This window comes from Cherax quadricarinatus, chromosome 68 (assembly GCF_038502225.1).
Source record: "Cherax quadricarinatus isolate ZL_2023a chromosome 68, ASM3850222v1, whole genome shotgun sequence".
Lineage (NCBI taxonomy): Eukaryota > Metazoa > Arthropoda > Malacostraca > Decapoda > Parastacidae > Cherax > Cherax quadricarinatus.
Window position 1 is genome coordinate 10,880,239 of NC_091359.1, and position 23,736 is coordinate 10,903,974.

Genomic DNA, 23,736 nt, shown 5'->3' on the forward strand with positions numbered 1-23,736 from the left:
TCTCAACTCCCTCCCTCTCCTCCCTCCCTCCCTCCCTCCCTCTCTCTCTCTTTCTTTCTCCCACGACTTGAAAATGTTCGCAAAAAATGAAATTCAATTATATTCGAGTTTTTAGACACTCAGGTGTGTGTGTGTGTATGTGTGTGTGTGTATGTGTATGTGTGTATGTGTGTGTGTGTGTGTGTGTACTCACCTAGTTGTACTCACCTAGTTGAGGTTGCGGGGGTCGAGTCCGAGCTCCTGGCCCCGCCTCTTCACTGATCGCTACTAGGTCACTCTCCCTGAGCCGTGAGCTTTATCATACCTCTGCTTAAAGCTATGTATGGATCCTGCCTCCACTACATCGCTTCCCAAACTATTCCACTTACTGACTACTCTGTGGCTGAAGAAATACTTCCTAACATCCCTGTGATTCATCTGTGTCTTCAGCTTCCAACTGTGTCCCCTTGTTACTGTGTCCAATCTCTGGAACATCCTGTCTTTGTCCACCTTGTCAATTCCTCTCAGTATTTTGTATGTCGTTATCATGTCCCCCCTATCTCTCCTGTCCTCCAGTGTCGTCAGGTTGATTTCCCTTAACCTCTCCTCGTAGGACATACCTCTTAGCTCTGGGACTAGTCTTGTTGCAAACCTTTGCACTTTCTCTAGTTTCTTTACGTGCTTGGCTAGGTGTGGGTTCCAAACTGGTGCCGCATACTCCAATATGGGCCTAACGTATACGGTGTACAGGGTCCTGAACGATTCCTTATTAAGATGTCGGAATGCTGTTCTGAGGTTTGCTAGGCGCCCATATGCTGCAGCAGTTATTTGGTTGATGTGCGCTTCAGGAGATGTGCCTGGTGTTATACTCACCCCAAGATCTTTTTCCTTGAGTGAGGTTTGTAGTCTCTGACCCCCCTAGACTGTACTCCGTCTGCGGCCTTCTTTGCCCTTCCCCAATCTTCATGACTTTGCACTTGGCGGGATTGAACTCCAGGAGCCAATTGCTGGACCAGGTCTGCAGCCTGTCCAGATCCCTTTGTAGTTCTGCCTGGTCTTCGATCGAGTGTATTCTTCTCATCAACTTCACGTCATCTGCAAACAGGGACACCTCAGAGTCTATTCCTTCCGTCATGTCGTTCACAAATACCAGAAACAGCACTGGTCCTAGGACTGACCCCTGCGGGACCCCGCTGGTCACAGGTGCCCACTCTGACACCTCGCCACGTACCATGACTCGCTGCTGTCTTCCTGACAAGTATTCCCTGATCCATTGTAGTGCCTTCCCTGTTATCCCTGCTTGGTGTGTGTGTGTGTGTGTGTGTGTGTGTGTGTGTGTGTGTGTGTGTGTGTGTGTGTGTGTGTGTGTGTGTGTGTGTGTAATAATTATACACATCTAAGATAAAGGAATCAGAGTGCTCGCACTTGGGTAATTGATGAGAAAATGTCATTGTGTGAAGTGTGGAAACTCGGTCCTCCTTGCGTGGACTCGGTTTTCGCTTCTGGAAGTCGCGGACGGACGCGGCTCTGGGCTTCCCGGACGAGAACCGGGAGAGTGACCACCCGACCAGGCAAAGATGGGGTCCAGTAGCTGGAGCTTACTCTCTGAAGACATTAAGAGAGCAGCGAGCGTGTTTGTACGCGTAAACTACGACTCGACCTCTGCAATTACGAAGAGTACACACACACACACACACACACACACACACACACACACACACACACTAAAGTATGTAAACAATGTGAAAATTAAGAATTAGGGATAAAAATACAGAAAAAACCCGTATCATAGCGGCGACAGACGAGGCTGCCGGACAATGAAACTCTCGCCTTGTCAAACATACCAAGACATTAAAAAAAATGAGAGTAGTTTTTCCACGAGTCTCAAAGCTTTCAGGCTTAATTCAAGGAATTGGAGCACAGATCGAACTCTCTAGAACAAGAGTCCCTCGCCAGCATCAAGGACCCCCCCCCTTGAGGGGCACAAGTAACATGGCTGTATTAAAGGATGGTTCTCTGTTTACATTATGTTCTAACTGTCGGCTTACAGCATCCCCCGCGTCTTTTTTTTTTTTTTTTACCTAGGCTGGCCGACGACCGAACCCGTGTTATTTTAACCCGCCTCGTGGGAAGCAAGTCAAAATTCACGACGCTCTTAACCACTGGACCAAACACGCTAATAAACCTCATGCACCTAGCGGCACTAGGCATGTTTCATGATGCGAGGACATGCGTGTTATGTTATTATTATTATTTTTACGTTACGTGATATCCATAAGGGAATACGTTTTTTCCTAAAAATCTTGAAACTATTTACCGTTTAAGTTTCAGGCTATACAAGACACAGCTCTGAAACAAAAGTGTCTTCTCATAGCGACCATAACTACAAGGTTGTCGGACGAGCTCAACAGAAAATTTACACAAACACTCATTTAACTTCAAGTCTCGAAGATTTACTCGAGAAATTTTCTTTTTACAACAGGGGAAAGTGTATGGAGGCTGTGAAGTGTACCTACGAAACGGGGAAAAATGTAACCATGGGGGTTAACCCAGGGTAAGTCGAGAAAGTTAAACAGTAGGGTCTGTTGCCAGTGGGTTTGTTTATCCCCTGTGTTGTAACCCCGAGCTGACTAGTTCTTACGTACATTTCTTATTGGTAAATCAGCCTGGGCAGCAAACAGGAAGATTCCTGCAGATTATAATCATGGGGGGCGCTAAACCCGTAGGATTATGCAGCTCATTTTTGGGGGGGGGGGATGGAAGGTATTCAGACTCAATTCAGGGAACCGGAGCACACACATCCAATTCCCTAGATCAAGAGCCCCTCACCAGCATTGAGGGAAGATACCTGCAGAGAGGTAATGTGTGGAGAGGTTACGCCCGAGGAAGCTGCATCCTCGCTAGCTGAGAAAGATAGTTCAAAATTCCCGAGTACAACTAATGTGACATTTTAAAGGGGCAACGTTTCGCTCTCCGGGAGCTTTATCAAACCGTTACAAATACACGGACACAGTGTACATAGGCTTAGAGTGAGGTATAGTAATAGTAATACTAGTGGTAGTAGTAGTAGTAGTAACAGTAATACAGGTGGTAGAAAAGTCGTCTTGTTCACCAGAAGAAAGTTTATTTAAGCTTATTGTTTTAATAACCGTTTTACTCACGTAAAAGTCGACTTTTTCTACTCCGTGTATTAATATTACTGTCACTAGTATTACAACTACTACACCTCACTCAGCCTATATATATATATATATATATATATATATATATATATATATATATATATATATATATATATATATATATATATATATATATATATATATATATATATATATATATATATATCCTCTGTGTCCATATATCGTTTGTAACGGCTTGATAAAGCTCCTGAAGAGCGAAACGTTGCTATAGTAAAATGTCACATTAGTTTTTCTTGTGACCTTCTATCTTACGTTTTGTCGGTAATTCTGCCAACATTAATACAACATTTACATTGTTTCTGCAAAGTTCCTCTCTGCAAATGTGAGGTTTTTTTTTTTGTGGCAGTTTTGGTAGTGGTATTTCTGCTAGCACTACTACTGCTATCACTACCACCTCATTATTATTGCTGCTACCACTGATGCCACCTTAACCGCTATTACTACTACTACCATTGATGCGACCTTTACTAATAATACTACTGCTACTACTACTACTATGACTGCTGCCATCGTTACTTCTTCTGCTAAGGCTAGTTCTGCATCTCTTCTCTCCACTTCTCGACTTACGGTTGTCATCAAGGACAACTTAAGCGGATTTTTCCCAGAGGTCTCCATCCGGGAAAACTAGCCCAGATACTTGATAAGACTCCTGATCCTTCTAGCCAGAGCTACCCTCCCCCTACCTTGAATAAAACCTAATCAACCTTCCATCCCCAGAGTTCCCTGTGATTCCTACTTGTCAACGCTTGCATGGGATAAATAATTCTGTCCTAGCCACTGTCGTCGTGGAGACGAGAGTGTCTGGGTGAATTAAGCCAGTCTTGGGACTGGCAGGAGAGACAGCCGAGCCTCCTGGAGATGACGGGTGATGCTGTGGAAGCAGAACTGAAGATAAAGTGCACAGAGATGCGCCTCCGGAAAAAAAATTAAGATAAAAAGTGGCAAAAGATCAGTGAGGCGCATGTTTGTTCCCTGTTTTTATGACTGCTTATTTGTGCATGTGTGCGTACATGCATTCGTGCATGCGAGTGCACACAAGCCTGTATTTGCGTACATGCGTGCGTTTCCTCTCAAAAACTACAAATATAGTTATTTTTCTTGCAAGTTAATCAGAGGGAAAATTCTGAACCATTTCTATAGCAACTAAAAAAAAAAAAAGCCGAAACACCAGCAGTATTTTTTTATTTTTCATGAAATCTGATGCGTTTTAAACGTATTTTAGTTTCTAACCCATTATGTATAACACTGCGACTAGCAGAGGATTCGAACCCATGTCGTTTTACCCCACCTCAATGAGCGAAAATCGCACATGACGCTCTAACCCACGGGGCCACACAACCCTACATGAATCACGCACCCAGCAGAGCTAGGTGTTCTACTGTAATCCGAGGATATACGGTGGTGTGGGTGCCTCTGAGCAAATTTCTTTCTACTCCGTTTGGTGTACTAGCCTCCACAAGCAATATATATATATATATATATATATATATATATATATATATATATATATATATATATATATATATATATATATATATATATATATATATTACTGTAACTACGAACGAGTGGTATTAATAACACCGCAGTGTTGTTACTGATTAATTCTAGCTTACAGTATAGTGCAGGAGTCGTCAACCTGCAGCACGAGGACCGCATGTGGCCCTTCTAGGACATGGATGATGCCTTTGTATGAAATTATAAATTCACTTTTATGTAGGTTCCACACTGCACAGTGTTAACAATTACAAAATATTATTTATTCATAAAAAATGGAAAAATTGCAAAATGTGGCCCTTTAAATTTGTCTTCAAACTGGCCCCTTTTATGTTAAAAGTCTGGGAACTATTGGTCTGGTGTATACTAAAACAGAGGAGTGTGTGCAAGTTGTATTATGTTACCTGGGATATCTTGCAACACACTGACATACAACTGAAGCACAGAAGTCTCTTTTCTGACCCTCGGCGTTATCCCACAGTCTCAATTCGTGCTTTTGTGCTCCCCTTCTCTCCTTAACTCCCTATCACTCCATTATCCTCTCCCTCTATTGCTTCCTCTCTACCTTTCTTCCCCCAGCCTGTTACACACTGTAAGCTCCAAGTAACTTTTCCTGTAGTTTACAAAGTCAGTCTGACGCTATCCTTCCATTTTGGGAGCAGAGGCAGAATACCACCATTCAGGAGAACGCCAATTACATCCACCAAAGAACAACAGCAGAGTGAATATGTGTGTGTGTGTGTGTGTGTGTGTGTGTGTGTGTGTGTGTGTGTGTGTGTGTGTGTGTGTCTGTGTGTGTGTGTGTGTGTGTGTGTGTGTGTGTGTGTGTGTGTATGTGTGTGTGTGTATGTGTGTGTGTGTATGTGTGTGTGTGTATGTGTGTGTGTGTGTGTGTGTGTGTCTCCCCTATCTGCTGTAAATGAACTTCAGATCATCTCGAGTATTTTCAATCTTGTATTTGTGTCAGAGGAAATATTTGTGTGGGATGAAGTTATCCGACAATGGTGGCTGGCCAAACTGTGAAAACCCATACGGATTTGGAGCTTCCCCGTGCACACACGGTAATCTCAGTTACATGTGACTATAAAAAGAATGCGGCATATGCGCAAAGGGGCTTATATACCGTGGACAGTTGAGGGGCAGCAGTCATAGGTACTGTCACCTTGGACAAATCCATAGGTGGAAGAAGGTCATGTCTGTAGGTTAATGAAGCATTGAATCACTACAGACATGACCTACTTCCAACTGTATGGTTTATGTCTTCAAATGATTTAGTTGCGTGGCTTTCAGCAACGGCAGCCGTATCTGTTGATAGTCACTCACTTCAGCGCGCGCACACACACACACACACACACACACACACACACACACACACACACACAACTCTCCATCCCCACTTTAATAACCCCCACAAAACCCCCCACAACACCCCACTATACCTTTCAAATATTCCAAAAAAAAATCAGCCTCATCCACACACATTTCTCCTCGTTTTCTGAACTCATTTAATTATACCAGTACAAAAAAGCTGAGAAGAATATATTACTTTCAAATCCTATAAATCTTTCCATAAGTCTTGTGTCACCATTCACAATTAATTCTACCAGATGTTACCTTTCCTACAATGAGCCAAGCTGTTTAGTAATGCTGTACTGTTCACGCTAATAAGCTAATTATGCATTCACTTAGAGCTTCAGGACAATACCTGGGTGGATTGTAGCTTATGTGGAATAGCTGGGGGAGGGGGAGTGAAGCCTGTAGCTTCACTAGAATTGTGAGAGTTGTATGTTCGATACAATAGTTGGGGTTTGTAGCTTGGGTACATTAGTTGGATGGCATGTAGTCATCCAGAGTGGATTTTAGCTTCAGTACAATAAGTTAGCTGGAAAAAAAGAAGTGATGTTAAGGTGATTTTTAATACACTATCGTACCTCATGTTCGTCTCCAGCTACGTACACCATTCACGTACACTATCTTATCTTCCCAACCTATGGAAGACGTGACTATAATAAAAATAATACCAGATTGTCAAATAAAAAATAATTTACACCTTTCTCCAGCACGAAGCCCTGAGGCAGTCAAAGTATGACGACATTTACTGCCTGACAGCAGGAGAGATCAGCCTCTGAGGGAGAATAACTTTGAGAGGCATCAAACTGTGGCTCCCTAGAGCACAGTGCTTTAACCTGCACACTTCTCACCCTGAGATTTTCCCTCCTACTGCACGGCTTAAACGCATGAATGTTTTGTCACTTGTAATTTTACACACACACACACACACACACACACACACACACACACACACACACACACACACCCTCGCGTGGATCCTCAATATAACCTGGAGACACAGCTCGCCCAAACTGTCTTGCACCCGCCTACTTATTGAAATTATTCCTTTGGTGTCTAACCGGGCTGTGGGAGGGAAGAGAATGGTTAATATCATTCGTGTTCCCATCTACCTGTGTGAATGTTGTCAGCCCGGCATAATTCTGCGTGTCCTTGCGTGACTCGTCAGGTGGCGGGTGTGGATTATCAAGAACGGCCAGCTTCTGAACTTTCGTTAAGGTTAACTACCTCAAGATTTAGATCCTTAATGTTTTTCGTAGAGGATCAATTACCCCAGGGCTGCCAGGTTCGGATCTTTCCAGTCTCCAGTAAAAAAAATAAAAGAAACTTTCCCTTGTCCAATGAACCACAGACGCTATACTGAACGGCAGTTTTAAAAATTTAGTTTCATTCTAAATCGTTAAATCTACCTCATTAGAGGGAATAAAGGATCCCAGGAGCAGTGAAGGTTGAAGCCTCAAGCTAATCCTGAAGCTATTGAAAAAAGACATGTACAGTTCGGGACATTTCTTATAGAAAACGTTTCGCCACGAGTAGCCTCTTCAGTCGTTCTTAAGGTTTAGCAGAGGAAGCATTTTGAGCCAAGACGATGTAGTCACCGAACTGGAGGGAGAAAATTCTCTTTGGACATGCTAATAGTGACGGTCGACAGAGTGGATTCCATGCTTGGATGAGTCGGACAAGCTCCGAGGTGGAGTACATGTCCATTAAGACTGAAGAAACTCGTGGCGAAAAGTTTCCTCTAATGTCCTGATCTGCACGTGTCTTTTTCCACATCCTGTTGGCATCTAACCATTTCTTAGGTAATCCCGTAGCAGCGACCCGACATCACATTTTCAGCCAGCCAAAACATCCAGCTATGGTCCACCATAGCGTAGTGTCCTCCAAACAGAGACGAGATTACCAACTCGAAGCAGATGAATGGTTCAGAGAACCGACACGTTGATAAATTAGACACATGTGCAACTCTTGGGTATCTTTCAAGATACCCAAGTGTTGCACATGTGTCTAATTTATCAACTCGAAGCAGCGGCATTGTCTCCTGCTCTGCCTTACCCAAGTCGCCCATTTATGCTATTTCGTGACTGATGATTAACGCTTAGTATATACAAGTTATGTCAACCTAATCTAGCCTAACTGGTGTAAATTTACTGTCCCTTTGGATCGTACAAAAATCTTGTCGGTAATGTATACCGAGGACAGTGACAGTGAATCTGATAAAAAAAAATGGCATAAGCTGGCAGGTAACTAATATAACACTTTTTGGTAAAAACATTTATGACTGTTTCGTCCTGGACTGGATGGAACGTCGCAACAAAGCGTTCACGGCAGTTTCTCACTACCAGAGTCAACAGCTGCCTCCAGTTTCACCTACGTACTTAGACATCACCGTTGTTACCAGAGCCTCGCGCCATAGGCTACCAATTCTATTTTAATGCAATGAGTTTTTATAAGCATCAACAAATTGAAAAATCTACTCGAGTGACAGTAGGCAAGACATTACCAACATTAAACACAAAACAGTTGACTGCAGAGGATTCTACTGGTACGGGGCTTCACTTCAAACTGTACTTGATATAGCCAAGATGTGGCGAAACCTTGTACCAAAACAGACTTCTGCAATCTGTCGAAACATCGACAGTATTGTAAATAATATTTATTTCTATAAGTACATGATGCAACTTATACAGACCACAGCTGACATCAATGGCAAACTATGTAGAAAGCCCCATGTTACGCAGAGCATTTTCGGGAAACTTAGGTTAATTTTGTCCTCAGGATGCGACCCACACCAGTCGGCTAACACCCAGGTACCTACTTACTGCTAAGTGAACAGGGACAACAGGTGTCTTAAGGAAAAACGCCAAGTGTTTCCGCCCTTACCGGAGATCGAACCACGGACTATCAGTGTATGAGCTGAATGCGCTACCAACCGAGCTACGGGACACTCGCTAAACACACATGTTTAGTGAGTGTTGCAACCCCTGAATGGGTTGCAATGATTATGTATATATATAATTATTACCTTTTCATTTAATTTTATATTGCTTGTATTTGCGATAATAGCTAAATCGTAAATGTATTGCTTTATATTGTTATTTGACTTGTTAGGTAGGATGTAACATATTATGTGCTCAGTTCAAGTCTTGATTGTCTAACTACTGTAATTATCGCTCTTTGCTTGTTTCCCTGCCGGCTTCTTGTTGGGCAGCGACAGCAACCCACGGAGCTATCACGTGATCGAGGGGGGGTGTCCTCACCTCGCCTGAAGTATGCAGTCTGCTGTAGACTCGCTTGGTGGGTGGACAGATTGTCTGTCTCATTATTCTTGTTAGTTCTGTAGAACTAACAAGAACTAAGTCTATACAATGTTCACAGAACATTGTATAGACTTAGTGATTTTCGACGTTGTACTGAGGTTGTGTGTCTCTTAGACACTCTGAGTAACTCAGGTCCTGAGCTGTAACTTCTGACCTAATTTGTACTGGTTTCTGTGTATTGTCAGTCGGGTATTTTCTTATGCTGAACTTAGATTCAGTAGTATGGGAGTTTTGTGACTTTTGTGGAGGATCTGCAGATGGTCCCTACTTAGTGTCGTTATATTATCTCCTTGTTCCTGATTCTGTGTCGCAGTCGCTTGTTGTATTGCTATTGGGCTTAGCATTCTTTTTATTGTTCAAGCTGACTGTTCTGATTGCCAGTTGATCAAGAAGTTAGTTTATGTGAGGACTTTGTCAGTCACTTGTTTAAGTCTAGTCGAGTCGTGAGACATAGCGAACTACTTAGAGCACTTACACACATACACACTTACTTGTGCATATTTGTAATACCTTATTAAATGTTAATGTACCAGACGGTACTTAAGAATTATAAATGTGATATGTGCTTTCAGCACAATAATATTGAACTCGAGAGAAGTGATATTATTTTGATTACTGTGATTAATTTAATTTAATTTAATTTGATATACCTCTTGACTTAATAAATTTATTAAATTTTAATTTCTCTAGTTAGTAGCCTACCAGTTGTAATCCTGAAGCACTATTGAATCATACTGAATTCTAATGGATAATTGGACAAGGATACTGACTACTTGTTACGAAAACCCAGTAACAGGCTGGATGCTAGAAGGACAGTCCTTTCTAGTATTCACTGGAGATCTCTAAGCTTTTAGAATTGCGTTTTTTGTAACAGTGAGTAAACAAAATACGTTCTGAAAAAGCGTATTCATGTTCTACTGGAAATAAGCAATGCTGATAAATAAGGATTATGACAGCATTTCTTCACATAGGCGAGGCGTTAAACTTATGGATTATTAATGGAAGAGACATGGTACGCAATTTGCTAATTATAAGACAGATGCATTAGGTGTACTTTCCTGTATTTCTATAACAGAGAAACAATTGAAAATGATAATTGGATCATAGCAGAAAAAAATCTAATGATTTAAAACTATATTTTAAATAAAATATTGCGAGGAGCAGAAGTATTAATTATACGAAGAGGTAGACGACAGAGGAAAGTACATTTTATAAAGAATTGAGGAACGAAGCCAGTAAGAATGGTTGAGAGGAAGATACTGAAGAACAGTAAAGAGGTAATGGAGGACCTGGAAGAAATACACGTAATATTCTAACAGACGTAAAAGACTCAGATAAGCTTAAAGCAAATGTAACATTCTAATACAGACGTAAGACACTCAGAGAAACTAAAAAATGAAATATAAATTTAAGAAAGGAAGCAAAGAAATTCTCTGTATATGACGCAGTAAACAAGTAATTAGAAGAGAGGTACAACAGGTACAATAACCATGCCACAGAAATCCTTCTAAAATCGTTCTATGGAAGCTCTGTGGGTGAGTGGGTATCATCGTACATGTAAACACAGTATTTCGCGGTTTGTTTTAGTTTCAATGACTGGGCATCGGACGCAACAGGAAGAGCTACACCCCACCCCAAACTTATAGCTCCAGTCACTGACCTTCAGTATATAGGACGCAGGCTGGCTTTTGCAGACATTTTATGGAAAAAATATGCGTCTAATAAGCCGTGAAATACGGTATAATAATAATTACAATAATAATAATAATTATAATAATAATAATAATTATAATAATAATAATTATAATAATAATAATAATTATAATAATAATAATTATATATATATATATATATATATATATATATATATATATATATATATATATATATATATACACGCATACCACACAAGCGCATCCATGTTACTGTAATCCGCACAAAATTACTACCTGGATCACCCAGTTAGTTTTTTTTTATAGCGACCGTCACTGAGCTCCACTAACCTTGCAATATACAATACTGCTTCACTAAATTATTACAGGATAAACGTGTGGGCTTGTACCACGCCTCCTGCCTTTGACATATACCATCCTTTTCAGCAAGCATCCTACCTCTGTGACAGTCATAATCCAGACCACGGCTCCCTGAGGCCCCTCGTTATTTATAAAAAGTACACGTTCACCGTTTTTTTAAGCATGTAAAACGCGCAACTGGAGGAAACATTTCCGAAGTAAAACATGAAACTCACGACAGTCAGCCATTTCAAGAGTATCGTTAGCAAGCCACACAGACCTCAGCAGCAGCATCTGCAAGCAGGTAGCTATGAGTTAAGTGTGCGCGTTTCAATTTAATTCACGGAACTGTGAGAAGGAAGATTTGAAGAGATATATTAAGCAAAATTTGCTAAATCCAGATGTACTCCTGTAAACCCTTTTGGTTCCTAGGCCTTTTGTGTATCCTTATGTTCTTGCGCTACCGTCCAGAGGGTGGATATGGAGTGCACAAACCATACCACAGGCGGGGTTAGAACCCGCGATCAGTCTCTCAAAACTCCAGACCGTCGCGGGTTCTAACCCCGCCCGTGGTATGGTTTGTTTGCAATCGTGTAATTACGATTTCGTGAGTCAGGGAGTGCACAGACAATGTCATAATAAACACGGACATATGAAAGCAAAAGCATAAAACTATGTAAGAAAAACAAATTGACATCAAGGTAACCATGAAAGAAGGACACAAGGCTGACAACTCGCATAAGGAGCTTTACATTCTGTTTCCTTTAGACAGGATTTCAAAAGTAGGAGACAGGAACACTTACAAATACATTGTACTTTAGTAAAGTAGTCGCTTTAAACTCACGATATTAATTAAGTGACAGACTATTAACTAGGACATGTAACCTCTGTTGACAGTGAACTGTATTTACCTTCACAGCCTGGTTGATCAGGAACTGACTTGATCTTATACAACTGCAGGAAGCTGTAGGTAATTCCCCCCACAGCCGCATCTCAATCACTGGTAGACATAGCGATATTTATACTGTGCTTCCACTGTGTAGGTCAGTACTCTTAGCAATTATAAAAGTACATACAACAAGATAAAATTCTCCATACAAATAAATACATTTATACAGAGTTAAAATAGTCGGCGTTCATCCAAAAAATTCATTAAATTAGTAATTACCGAGGTGCCAGTAGGGACCTCGGTAATTATAAAATCCATGACGAAGGCAGAAAGACCTAAGCCACGGGTAACTAAAAAATGTGTTCCACAATCAGCTGTACAGTACGAGCTACGGAAAGGAAGGGGGAGACAGAAGTTCCAGCCAACAGGCGGCGTTGTGTGTGTGTGTGTGTGTGTGTGTGTGTGTGTGTGTGTGTGTGTGTGTGTGTGTGTGTGTGTGTGTGTGTGTGTGAGTGTGTGTGTGAGTGTGTGTGTGAGTGTGTGTGTATGTGTGTGAGAGTGCGTGTGTGAGTGTGTGTGTGTATGAGTGTGTGTGTATGAGTGTGTGTGTGCGTGTGTGAGAGTGTGTGTGTGTATGAGTGTGTGTGTGTGTGTGTGTGTGTGTGTGTGTATGTGTGTGTATGAGTGTATGAGAGTGTGTGTATGAGAGTGTGTGTATGAGTGTGTGTGTATGAGTGTGTGAGAGTGAGTGCGTGAGTGTGAGAGAGTGAGAGTGTGAGAGTGTGAGAGTGGGTGTGAGAGTGTGAGAGAGAGTGTGAGAGTGTGTGAGTGAGTGTGAGAGTGTGTGAGTGAGTGTGAGAGTGTGTGAGTGAGTGTGAGAGTGTGTGAGTGAGTGTGAGAGTGTGTGAGTGTGAGAGTGTGTGAGTGAGTGTGAGTGTGTGTGTGTGTGTGTGTGTGTGTGTGTGTGTGTGTGTGTGTGTGTGTGTGTGTGTGTGTGTGTGTGTGTGTGTGTGTGTGTGTGTGTGTGTGTGTGTGTGATCTTGAGACGATCAAGATCGCCTCAAACATCTACCTTGCGGGTCTGGCTACCAAGTTAACAATAATCACAAATACGATTAAAAAATATTAATCTTTTTCCACACATGCGAATACTTTTGGAGAAGCGCTAATCCCGTAGGGGCCACACAACACCTGGAGAATAAAAGGTAACTAGAGCTGATCCGGGAGTTAGGGAGAGAATAACTCTGATTCCTAGGATTAAGAGCCCTTTACCAGCATCAAGGCACCCTTCTTTGCTTCCCCTTTCCTCCTTCCTTCCTTCCTTCCTTCCTTCCACCTTCTACAAGACTTAAACAAGTCAAAACAGCGTAGAAAAAGTGAAAAATATTTACTTACAAGAAGATGGTGACAGTCTCGAAATCCCCTGACCTATAATCATAAAGAAATGGATTATTATTATTATTATTATTATTATTATTATTATTATTATTATTATAACATTTATGATTTTTTTTATATTGTATTATTAAATTTCTTTTTATTTTTTATTGCATTAATTATTGACATTATTATTGCAATTATTTCAGTGAGAGCTAAACCTACTGGGGTCATACAGTGCCTGAGGAAAAAACGAAGAAAAAGAATTAGAAGAGAAAAAAGAAAACTGACGAAGAAAGAAGACAGAAGGTAAAAAAAAAATAAAAAAATGAAAAACCTAAAAAAAAAAAATACTTGGAAAGCTGTAAACCCGTAAGGTTCACCAGAGTTCGAGTGACTGGGAGGCAAGTAGGTTGTTCAAAGGGACGGATAGCTTCCAACTCCTTGGATCAAGAGCCCCTCGCCAGCATCTTCCCCCGCCACCATGGACGCCAAAAATTACAGATGCTACAATTTGAATAATTTATATTATTCTAATCCAAACAAAGCTATATAAATCATTCAGCGCTACTTAATAATTCATCCAGAATGTATCCTGCATCTTGATACATCATGTATCAGGGGAACCAGTTATGAACCTGTGACAAGTGTCCGTGGTTCGATTCCCGGCACGGGTGGAAACGTTGGGCATGTCACCTTACACCTACTGTCCCTGTTCACCTAGCAGTAAGTAGGTACCTGGGTGTAAAAATTTGCTCTTCAATGGTAGTGCCCTAATCCTGGTGAAGGATTCTTGATACACGGAAGTGGAGATACGCCGTGGGTTCAGTGCTTCCCTTGTTAAATTACACCCCTCAAGGGAGGTTCCTTGACGCTGGTGAGGGGCTCTTGATCTAGGGAACTTGATCTGTGCTCCGGTTCTCTGAAATCATCTTAAATACCTTCCATCCCCCCCCACACGTGTTCTGTATAATCCCTACGGATTTAGCCCTCCCCATGATTATAATTAACAGTATCAAGGCGCCCGCGCCTTTAAAAACAAAAACAAATAAAGACTTGCCTCTGATACTTTCTTACCTGTCTTCTCTAGCTGTATCAACAAACGCTGTCACCCTAGATAGTTATCACTTTACCTAATGCCACTTCACACACTTAACTCTCCTAACAGTACCTCTTGACAGTTCAAATACACGAGACATTTCAAGGCTGGTTTGTTATGATTACAGTCTGTCAGTGATGCGAAAATCAGTTCTTGTCACCACCTCTACGTCAACACTAATGATCACTATAATCCATCAAAGTGACAACTGGTATTAATTCAAGTAATGTTTACACAGATACACGGAAATAGGTTAGTTATACGAGTACATAGACACCTTTCGTTGTACATACATAGATATACACACTTTTTAGTGTATATAGCCTGAGAAATACACATGTCTGTGACTTTATACAGAGATATACATATCTCGGAGCGCAAACACTGAAAGATATACACCTCACGGTGTGTTTACACGAGTAACCTCGTGAGTGTTATACACCTGACGGTGTATATACAACTGTGATCACAGGCGAGGAGGGAAGTGGTTGGAACAACCATTGCTGATTCAGCGAATCCCCCGTTCAAACAAGTCTCGAATTTTCAGGGTAATTCAACGCTAGATTCAGAGAGCAACTCCAGACAGCGAGTAATGTTCAACGAGCATTTATTACTTAATTAAAGTTTAAATTCCCTACTAATCAAGAAAAGTGGTGATGGCTGCAATGTTTTACCCACAAATGTTTTCTTGAGTTAAGTCAACGTATCGAACTGCGCTCGTATAGAGTCTAAGATAATAAAATTTTTTTTTATACCTTCTGTGTTCAATATATACCAAGGAAAGTATAGTCTAGAGCTGTATAACATTTAATTATTATCTTTACAATGATTTAAATGAATGTTTTAGCTAAAAATTGAGGTATGTCAGAAAATGCTTCAAACCGCATTGAATCGTAGTCGACAGGATTTAAACCCTGTTAGCCAAGCAAAAACTACTGAACACAACATCCGGTTGGCATTAAACTCGTGCAACAATGGTGTTTCTTACTCACTTTTGGTTTGCACTTTGTACGCTCCTATTTACCAGTTTTGTTAAATATAATGCGAATTAAGGTTCAGCGTAATTTCTAGAAAATCTAGTATCTTTATTTTGGTTTCTAACTCTCATACGTCTTAGAGGAAATTTGAGATTATTATGGAACTCCATGACTAACAATTTAGTTAGATTAAGTTAGGTAAGGTTAGGTAAGGTTAGCTTTGTTAGGAAACAGGACAAGTGTTTCCTGTCGGGGGTCTTAGTCATATGATGACCCACCGCTGGAACTTTTTGGTCATCTGACCGAGACCTTCCGCTGGCTTACCCCTCCACCCCCTTTAAAAATTATGATCATGACTATAACCAATTGCTCTTGAGGTACCGGAGACTAGGGTTGCGTGATGTGGGAGATTCCTCTCTTGAATCTTCCAGCGAACGAAGCAAGTTTAGTGGGAAAATGCCTCTAAATTAAGCCATTTAGCCATTTAACTCCCCGAAATACTAACAACAACAAACAGAAGTGAGTCCTCTACTTCGCACTTTCACACTCTACAACACACACACAAACTGTTCCATTCTTCCGAGTCCCTCTCTTTTCTCTACCCACTCTCACCTATGAGCACGGATTGCAATGAAATATTCTTTCTTCAAAGATTTGGAGCTACCCTATTTTTCCTTAGATCGATCCTGATAACGTCCCATTTCCCAGGCACTGCAAAACCCAACAGCAGATCGTATACCAAGAAGAGAACGAAAAATTCACAGCTAGAGCGAATAGAGTATCAATATTACCTATACAAATGTCGAAGTGAGAACAAGAATCGAAAGCAGCAGGCAAGACAAGAGGAAGAACAAGAATAGAGAGGTACGGGCAAGAAAAGAGAAGCAAAAACAGAGAGGTACGAGCAAGAAAAGAGGAGCAAGAATAGAGAGGTACGGGCAAGAAAAGAGGAGCAAGAATAGAGAGGTACGGGCAAGAAAAGAGGAAGAACAAGAATAGAGAACTACGAGGAAGAATAGAGGAAGAACAAACAGATATAATCACACTAACGGAATAACAGAAACTGAGATAACACGCTTGGTAACAATTGCCGTTCTCGCATCACCAATAATTACTACATAAGTGAGGAAGTAAACACAGAGATGGAAGAGTCTTGGTTCTCCTGGTAACGAAATACTGTAATACAATGAAATATTAATCGCTGTAAAGGGTATACCGAAGTACGCACTGAAGTACGCACTAAAGTACACACAAAAGTGCGTATTACGCCAAGAAATTGATATATTTAAGAGAGGCTTAGTTAAAATACAACGCAATATATGATTCGCTTCTACACCGCTTCCTTCCAGAGGGGAGCCTTGATGCTAATGAAGGGAACTTGATCGAGCCTTGATGCTGGTGAAGGGAACTTGATCGAGCCTTGATGCTGGTGAAGGGAACTTGATCGAGCCTTGATGCTGGTGAAGGGAACTTGATCGAGCTTTGATGCAGGTGAAGGGGTTTTGATCGAGCCTTGATGCTGGTGAAGGGAACTTGATCGAGCCTTGATGCTGGTGAAGGGAACTTGATCGAGCCTTGATGCTGGTGAAGGGAACTTGATCGAGCCTTGATGCTGGTGAAGGGAACTTGATCGAGCCTTGATGCTGGTGAAGGGAACTTGATCGAGCTTTTATGCTGGTGAAGGGGTCTTGATCGAGCCTTGATGTTACTAGTTGTTAAATAAATGGACACAGATACAGATAATGTGACATTTCAGTGTGGCAACGTTTCGCATTCCAATAGCTTTGTTAAGCCGTTAACGGCTTAACAAAGCTCCTGGAAAGCGAAACGTTGCCACAATAAAATCTTATATTAGTTGCATCTATTGTCTATTTACCAAACATTCTGTAAGTAATTCAACCCTAATTACTAGTAGTAGTTGTAGTGATATAGTAGAATTAGTAGTAGTAGTAGCAGTAGTAGCAGTAGTAGCAATAGTAGTAGTAGTAGTAGTACTAGTAGCAGCAGCAGTAGTAACAGTAGCAGTAGTAGAAGTAGCAGTTACCTGGAGTTTGCCTGGAGAGGGTTTCAGGAGTCAACGCCCCCGCGGCCCGGTCTCAGACCAGGCCTCATGGTGGACCAGGGTCTGATCAACCAGGCTGTTACTGCTGGCCGCACGCAAGCTGACGTACGAACCACAGCCCGGTTGATCAGATACTGACTTTAGGTGCCTGTCCAGTACCTCTTTGAAAACAGCAGTAGTGCTATTTATTCACTAATGACTGAAATTACTATTATTATTATTATTATTATTATTATTATTATTATTATTATTCAGGGCAAGTGAGTGGGTCTCTGCTTCCCGAGTGTTATCAGCAAATGAGGAGTTACTAGGAGGATCCACAACAGATTCTCTGCTGAGAGCCGCACAACAATCTCCAAACTCATTATTAGAATTTTCTCCATTGGTGCGTCGACTGGCTATAACAGTAGTATAATGCCAGTTTAATATTCCCGGTTTTACCAGCACAGCGTATTGATAGGGTTTACTCGCAATATACACACACACACACATATATATATATATATATATATATATATATATATATATATATATATATATATATATATATATATATATATATATATATATATATATATATATATATATATATATATATATATATATAGATATGCAATAAGATCACAGTAAACAGGTGATTTCAAAATATGCAAAACAACCACTCTGAAAGAATAAGGAAAATCCAAGGGTTTTCGTGACTACTCACATTATCAAGGAACTATGAAAGTGAAGCATCCAAGGAAGCTATATAAAGGGTCCGGCCAGCACCTCACTATCAGATCCCACAACGGTTAAACACGTGACGCGCGGCGAGCCAACTATTCTTTCAGAGTGGTTGTTTTGCATATATATATATATATATATATATATATATATATATATATATATATATATATATATATATATATATATATATATATATATATATATATATATATATGTCGTGCCGAATAGGCAGAACTTGCGATCTTGGCTTAAATAGCAACGCTCATCTTGCCATACAGGACAAGTGAAAATTTGTGCATGCAATAATTTCGCCAAAATCATTCTGAACCTAACGAAAAAAATATATTTCACTGTGTTTGTTTAGTATTAAATTACTGTAAACAAATCTAAAATATATTTGGTTGGGTTGGGCTAAAATAAATTGTTCTTGTTATAATAAGGTTAGGTAAGTTTTCTAAGACTCTTTTGATGCAAAATTATAAATTTTTACATTAACATTAATGAAAAAAATGTATCTTTAAACGTATAAGAGAAAATTTTAGAAAGGCCTTAATTTTAAATGAGTTCTTGCTAATTGACCAGTTTTACATATTCGACTGAAGTCGCAGTGTAGTAATATGAGTACTAGGAGAACTAGTAATAGGCAAAATGAGGTGGATATTGGAAAGCCAGTGGCACTAATTGACAAGGACAGTAATAGGTTTAGTGGAATAACAGAAAGGAGCAGGAAGGGTAAAGACAGAGGAGAGTCTTTAAATATATATTACACAAATAGTCGCAGTGCTAGGAATAAGATGGACGAGTTGAGACTAGTTGCTAGTGCAGGTAACATTGATGTATTTGCCTTAACTGAGACGTGGTTTAATTAAAAAAGTCGGGACATGCCTGCGGAATGTCACATTCAGGGTTTTAAATTGTTCCAAGTAGATAGAAGTATCGGGAAGGGGGGTGGGGTGGCATTGTATGTCCGAGATCGCTTGAACTGTTGCATAAAAACGGGTATTAAGTCTGAAGCAACACATACAGAGTCTATTTGGATAGAATTTTCAGAGGAGCATGAAAAATTAATTTTAGGTGTGATATACCGTCCCCCAAATTTAGATAGGGACCAGGGGAGACTACTATGGGAGGAAATTGTTAGGGCCACAAGGCACGATAATGTAGTAATTCTAGGAGACTTTAACTTTAGTCATATTGATTGGAATTTCTTGACTGGGAATTTAGAATCAAATGACTTCTTAGAAGTAGTTCAGGATTGTTTTTTGAAGCAGTTTGTGACAGAACCTACAAGGGGAAATAACCTGCTTGACTTAGTTATGGCAAACAATGAATCCCTTGTTAATAATTTAGAAGTTTCAGAGGAACTGGGTGCTAGCGACCACAAATCAATTACATTTAGCATTGAATGGAAGTATGATAGTAGGGATAACTCAGTAACAGTCCCAGATTTTCGCTTAGCAGATTACGATGGGCTTAGAGAACACTTATCATCTGTTGACTGGGGTAACGAAGAGAGCTATCAATATGACAGTTTTCTGAACACTATACATGCTGCTCAAAGAACGTTTATCCCTTATAAAGAAATTAGATCAAATAGAAATGACCCAAAATGGATGAATAATAGGCTGAAATATCTACTAGGGCATAAGAAAGGAATTTATAGGCGTATCAAAAGAGGCGAGGGTCATCTTATGAATCAGTATATTGACATTAAGAGGGAATTAAAAAGGGGATAAGAAAAGCTAAAAGGGACTATGAAATTAAAGTTGCTAGGGATTCTAAAACTAACCCAAAAAGTTTTTTCCAGGTATATAGAACAAAAGTCAGAGATAAGATAGGTCCCCTTAAAAATAACTATGGGCATCTTACTGACAAAGAGAATGAAATGTGCTCGATTTTAAATAATTATTTTCTCTCGGTTTTTACACAGGAAGACACTAATAATATTCCGGTAATTAATTTTTATAGTGGGCCAGAAGAAGATAAATTATGTAACATCACAGTCACTAATGAAATGGTTGTGAAGCAGATAGACCGACTGAAGCAAAATAAGTCACCGGGTCCTGATGAGGTTTTTTCAAGGGTTCTTAAGGAATGCAAAATGGAAGTCTGTGAACCATTAACTAATATTTTTAATTTATCTCTTCAAACAGGTGTAGTGTCCGATATGTGGAAGATGGCTAATGTAATTCCTATTTTTAAAACAGGGGACAAGTCGTTACCGTCAAATTACCGCCCAATAAGCCTGACCTCAATTGTAGGCAAATTACTAGAGTCACTTATAGCTCAGATTATCAGAAGCCATCTCGATAAGCATAGCTTGATTAATGATACTCAGTATGGATTCACAAGAGGCCGGTCTTGTCTAACTAATTTATTAACTTTCTTCAGTAAAGCTTTTGAGGCTGTTGACCACTATAAAGAATTTGATATTATTTACTTAGATTTTAGTAAGGCTTTTGATAGAGTTCCCCACCAAAGACTGTTAAAGAAAGTGGCAGCTCATGGCATTGGGGAAAAGTGCTCTCGTGGATCGAGTCATGGCTCACTGACAGGAAGCAGAGAGTGTCCATAAATGGGGTTAAATCTGAGTGGGGATCTGTAACAAGTGGCGTTCCACAGGGATCAGTCTTGCGCCCGTTGTTGTTTATAATATATATCAATGATCTTGATGAGGATGTTACTAGTGATATGAGCAAATTCGCCGATGACACAAAGATAGGTAGGATAATTGATTCAAACGTAGATGTTAGGGAACTTCAGGAGGATTTAAACAAACTGTATTCTTGGTCAGAAAAGTGGCAGATGCAGTTCAATGTAGATAAATGCAAGGTTCTGAAGCTCGGGAGTGTCCATAACCCTAGCACTTATAAGTTAAATGATGTGGAACTTAGCCACACAGATTGCGAAAAGGACTTGGGGGTTATGGTGAGCAGCAACCTTAAACCAAGACAGCAATGCCTAAGCGTACGTAATAAGGCAAATAGATTACTGGGATTTATATCAAGAAGTGTAAGCAACAGAAGTCCAGAGGTCATACTGCAGCTTTATACATCATTAGTAAGGCCTCACCTAGATTATGCAGCTCAATTCTGGTCTCCATGTTGTTAGGTAAGACACATATGCAACAGTTAGGTATCTTTATTTTGAAACGTTTCGCCTACACAGTAGGCTTCTTCAGTCGAGTACAGAAAAGTTGATAGAAGCAGAAGATACATGAAGACGATGTAATCAGTCCATCACCCTGATGGACTGATTACATCGTCTTCAAGTATCTTCTGCTTCAATCAACTTTTCTGTACTCGACTGAAGAAGCCTACTGTGTAGGCGAAACGTTTCAAAATAAAGATACCTAACTGTTGCATATGTGTCTTACCTAACAACCTGTCGGTATTTTATACCATTTTAATGTTCAATCTGGTCTCCATATTACAGAATGGACATAAATTCGTTAGAAAACATTCAGCGTAGGATGACTAAATTAATACATAGCATTAGAAATCTTCCTTATGAAGAAAGATTGAAGACTCTTAAATTACATTCACTTGTTAGACGAAGAATGAGGGGAGACCTGATCGAAGTGTATAAGTGGAAGATAGGTATTAATAAAGGGGATATTAATAAGGTCTTGAGGATGTCTCTCCAAGAGAGAACCCGCAGCAATGGATTTAAATTAGATAAGTTTAGATTTAGAAAGGACATAGGAAAGTATTGGTTTGGAAATAGGGTAGTTGATGAGTGGAACAGTCTACCTAGTTGGGCGATTGAGGCTAGGACTTTGGGTAGTTTCAAATTTAGGTTGGATAAATACATGAGTGGGAGGGGTTGGATTTGAGTGGGACTTGCACATCAGAGCTTATTTCTTGGGTAGCATAGAAAATTTGGTTGGGCAAATGTTTTGGTAGTGGGATGAATTGTAAAAGACCTGCCTAGTATGGGCCAACAGGCCTGCTGCAGTGTTCCTCCTTTCTTATGTTCTTATATATATATATATATATATATATATATATATATATATATATATATATATATATATATATATATATATATATATATATATGTGCAAAACAACCACTCTGAAAGAATAGAGAAATTCCAAGCGCTTTCGTGACTACTCACATTATCAAGGAACTTGATAATGTGAGTAATCACGAAAGCGTTTGGAATTTCTCTATTCTTTCAGAGTGGTTGTTTTGCATATTTTGAAATCACCTGTTTACTGTGATCTTATTGCATATATATATATATATATATATATATATATATATATATATATATATATATATATATATATATATATATATATATATATATATATATATATATATATATATATGTGGTTTAGAAAGACACGTAAGCAAACACTATGACGTCTGTGGAAAAAGACATTTATGTACGGTTTAGGACATTTAGTAGAGGAAACGTTTCGCCACGAGTGGCTTTTTCAGTCCTAGGACTGAAGAAGCCACTCGTGGTGAAACGTTTTCTATAATAAATGTCCCGAACTGTACACAAGTGTCTTTTTCCACATCTTGTCGGTATCACCATACCATTTCCTCACTATGACGTCTACCCGTCTACCCGTCTACCCGTCCTCATCATAGGTAGAGGTTGTTTTGATAAGGACCTGCCTCGCATGGGCCTGAAGGCCTTCTACAGTGTTCTTCCATTCTTATGTTCTTATGACATTCCTCAGGTCACGTGCGTCACACCTCACTCTGCGCCTATATATATAATGTCTTTCTACCTCTGTATGTTAGAAGTGATCAAGGTCCCAGGACCGAAACGTTTTCTAATAAATATGTCATAGTGTTTGCTTACGTGTCTTTCTAAACGAACTTGTCGGTATTTATTACCAAGGTTTATACCATATATATATATATATATATATATATATATATATATATATATATATATATATATATATATATATATATATATATATATATATATATATATATAGTTCTGTTCCATAGTCAGGAACTAGTTCCTGACTATGGAACTGAACTTCTCCAGGCCGAGGGACTGACAACCTAAAATTCTACGACTACAAGGGTGATGGACTGATTACATCGTCTTCACATCTCTACTGTTCCTGCCTACTTTCTGTATTCGACTGAAGAAGCCTACTGTGTAGGCGAAACGTTTCGGAATAAAGTTGTCTAACTGTTGCATATGTGTCTTACCTAACAACCTGTCGGTATTGTATACCATTTTGATGTTCATCACAAGTTCTGCCTATTCG

General features: G+C 39.8%; 1 protein-coding gene across 1 annotated transcript in view; it reads right to left on the bottom strand.

The window, feature by feature from the left end:
* Window positions 1–15,174, bottom strand: part of LOC128697904 (uncharacterized) — a 442,628-nt gene extending 427,454 nt beyond the window's left edge. Inside the window, exon 1 of the mRNA XM_070099672.1 lies at window positions 14,705–15,174. The gene's annotated coding sequence lies outside the window, so the exon portion shown is untranslated. The remainder of the gene's footprint in view (window positions 1–14,704) is intronic.
* Window positions 15,175–23,736: the final 8,562 nt, after the last annotated feature.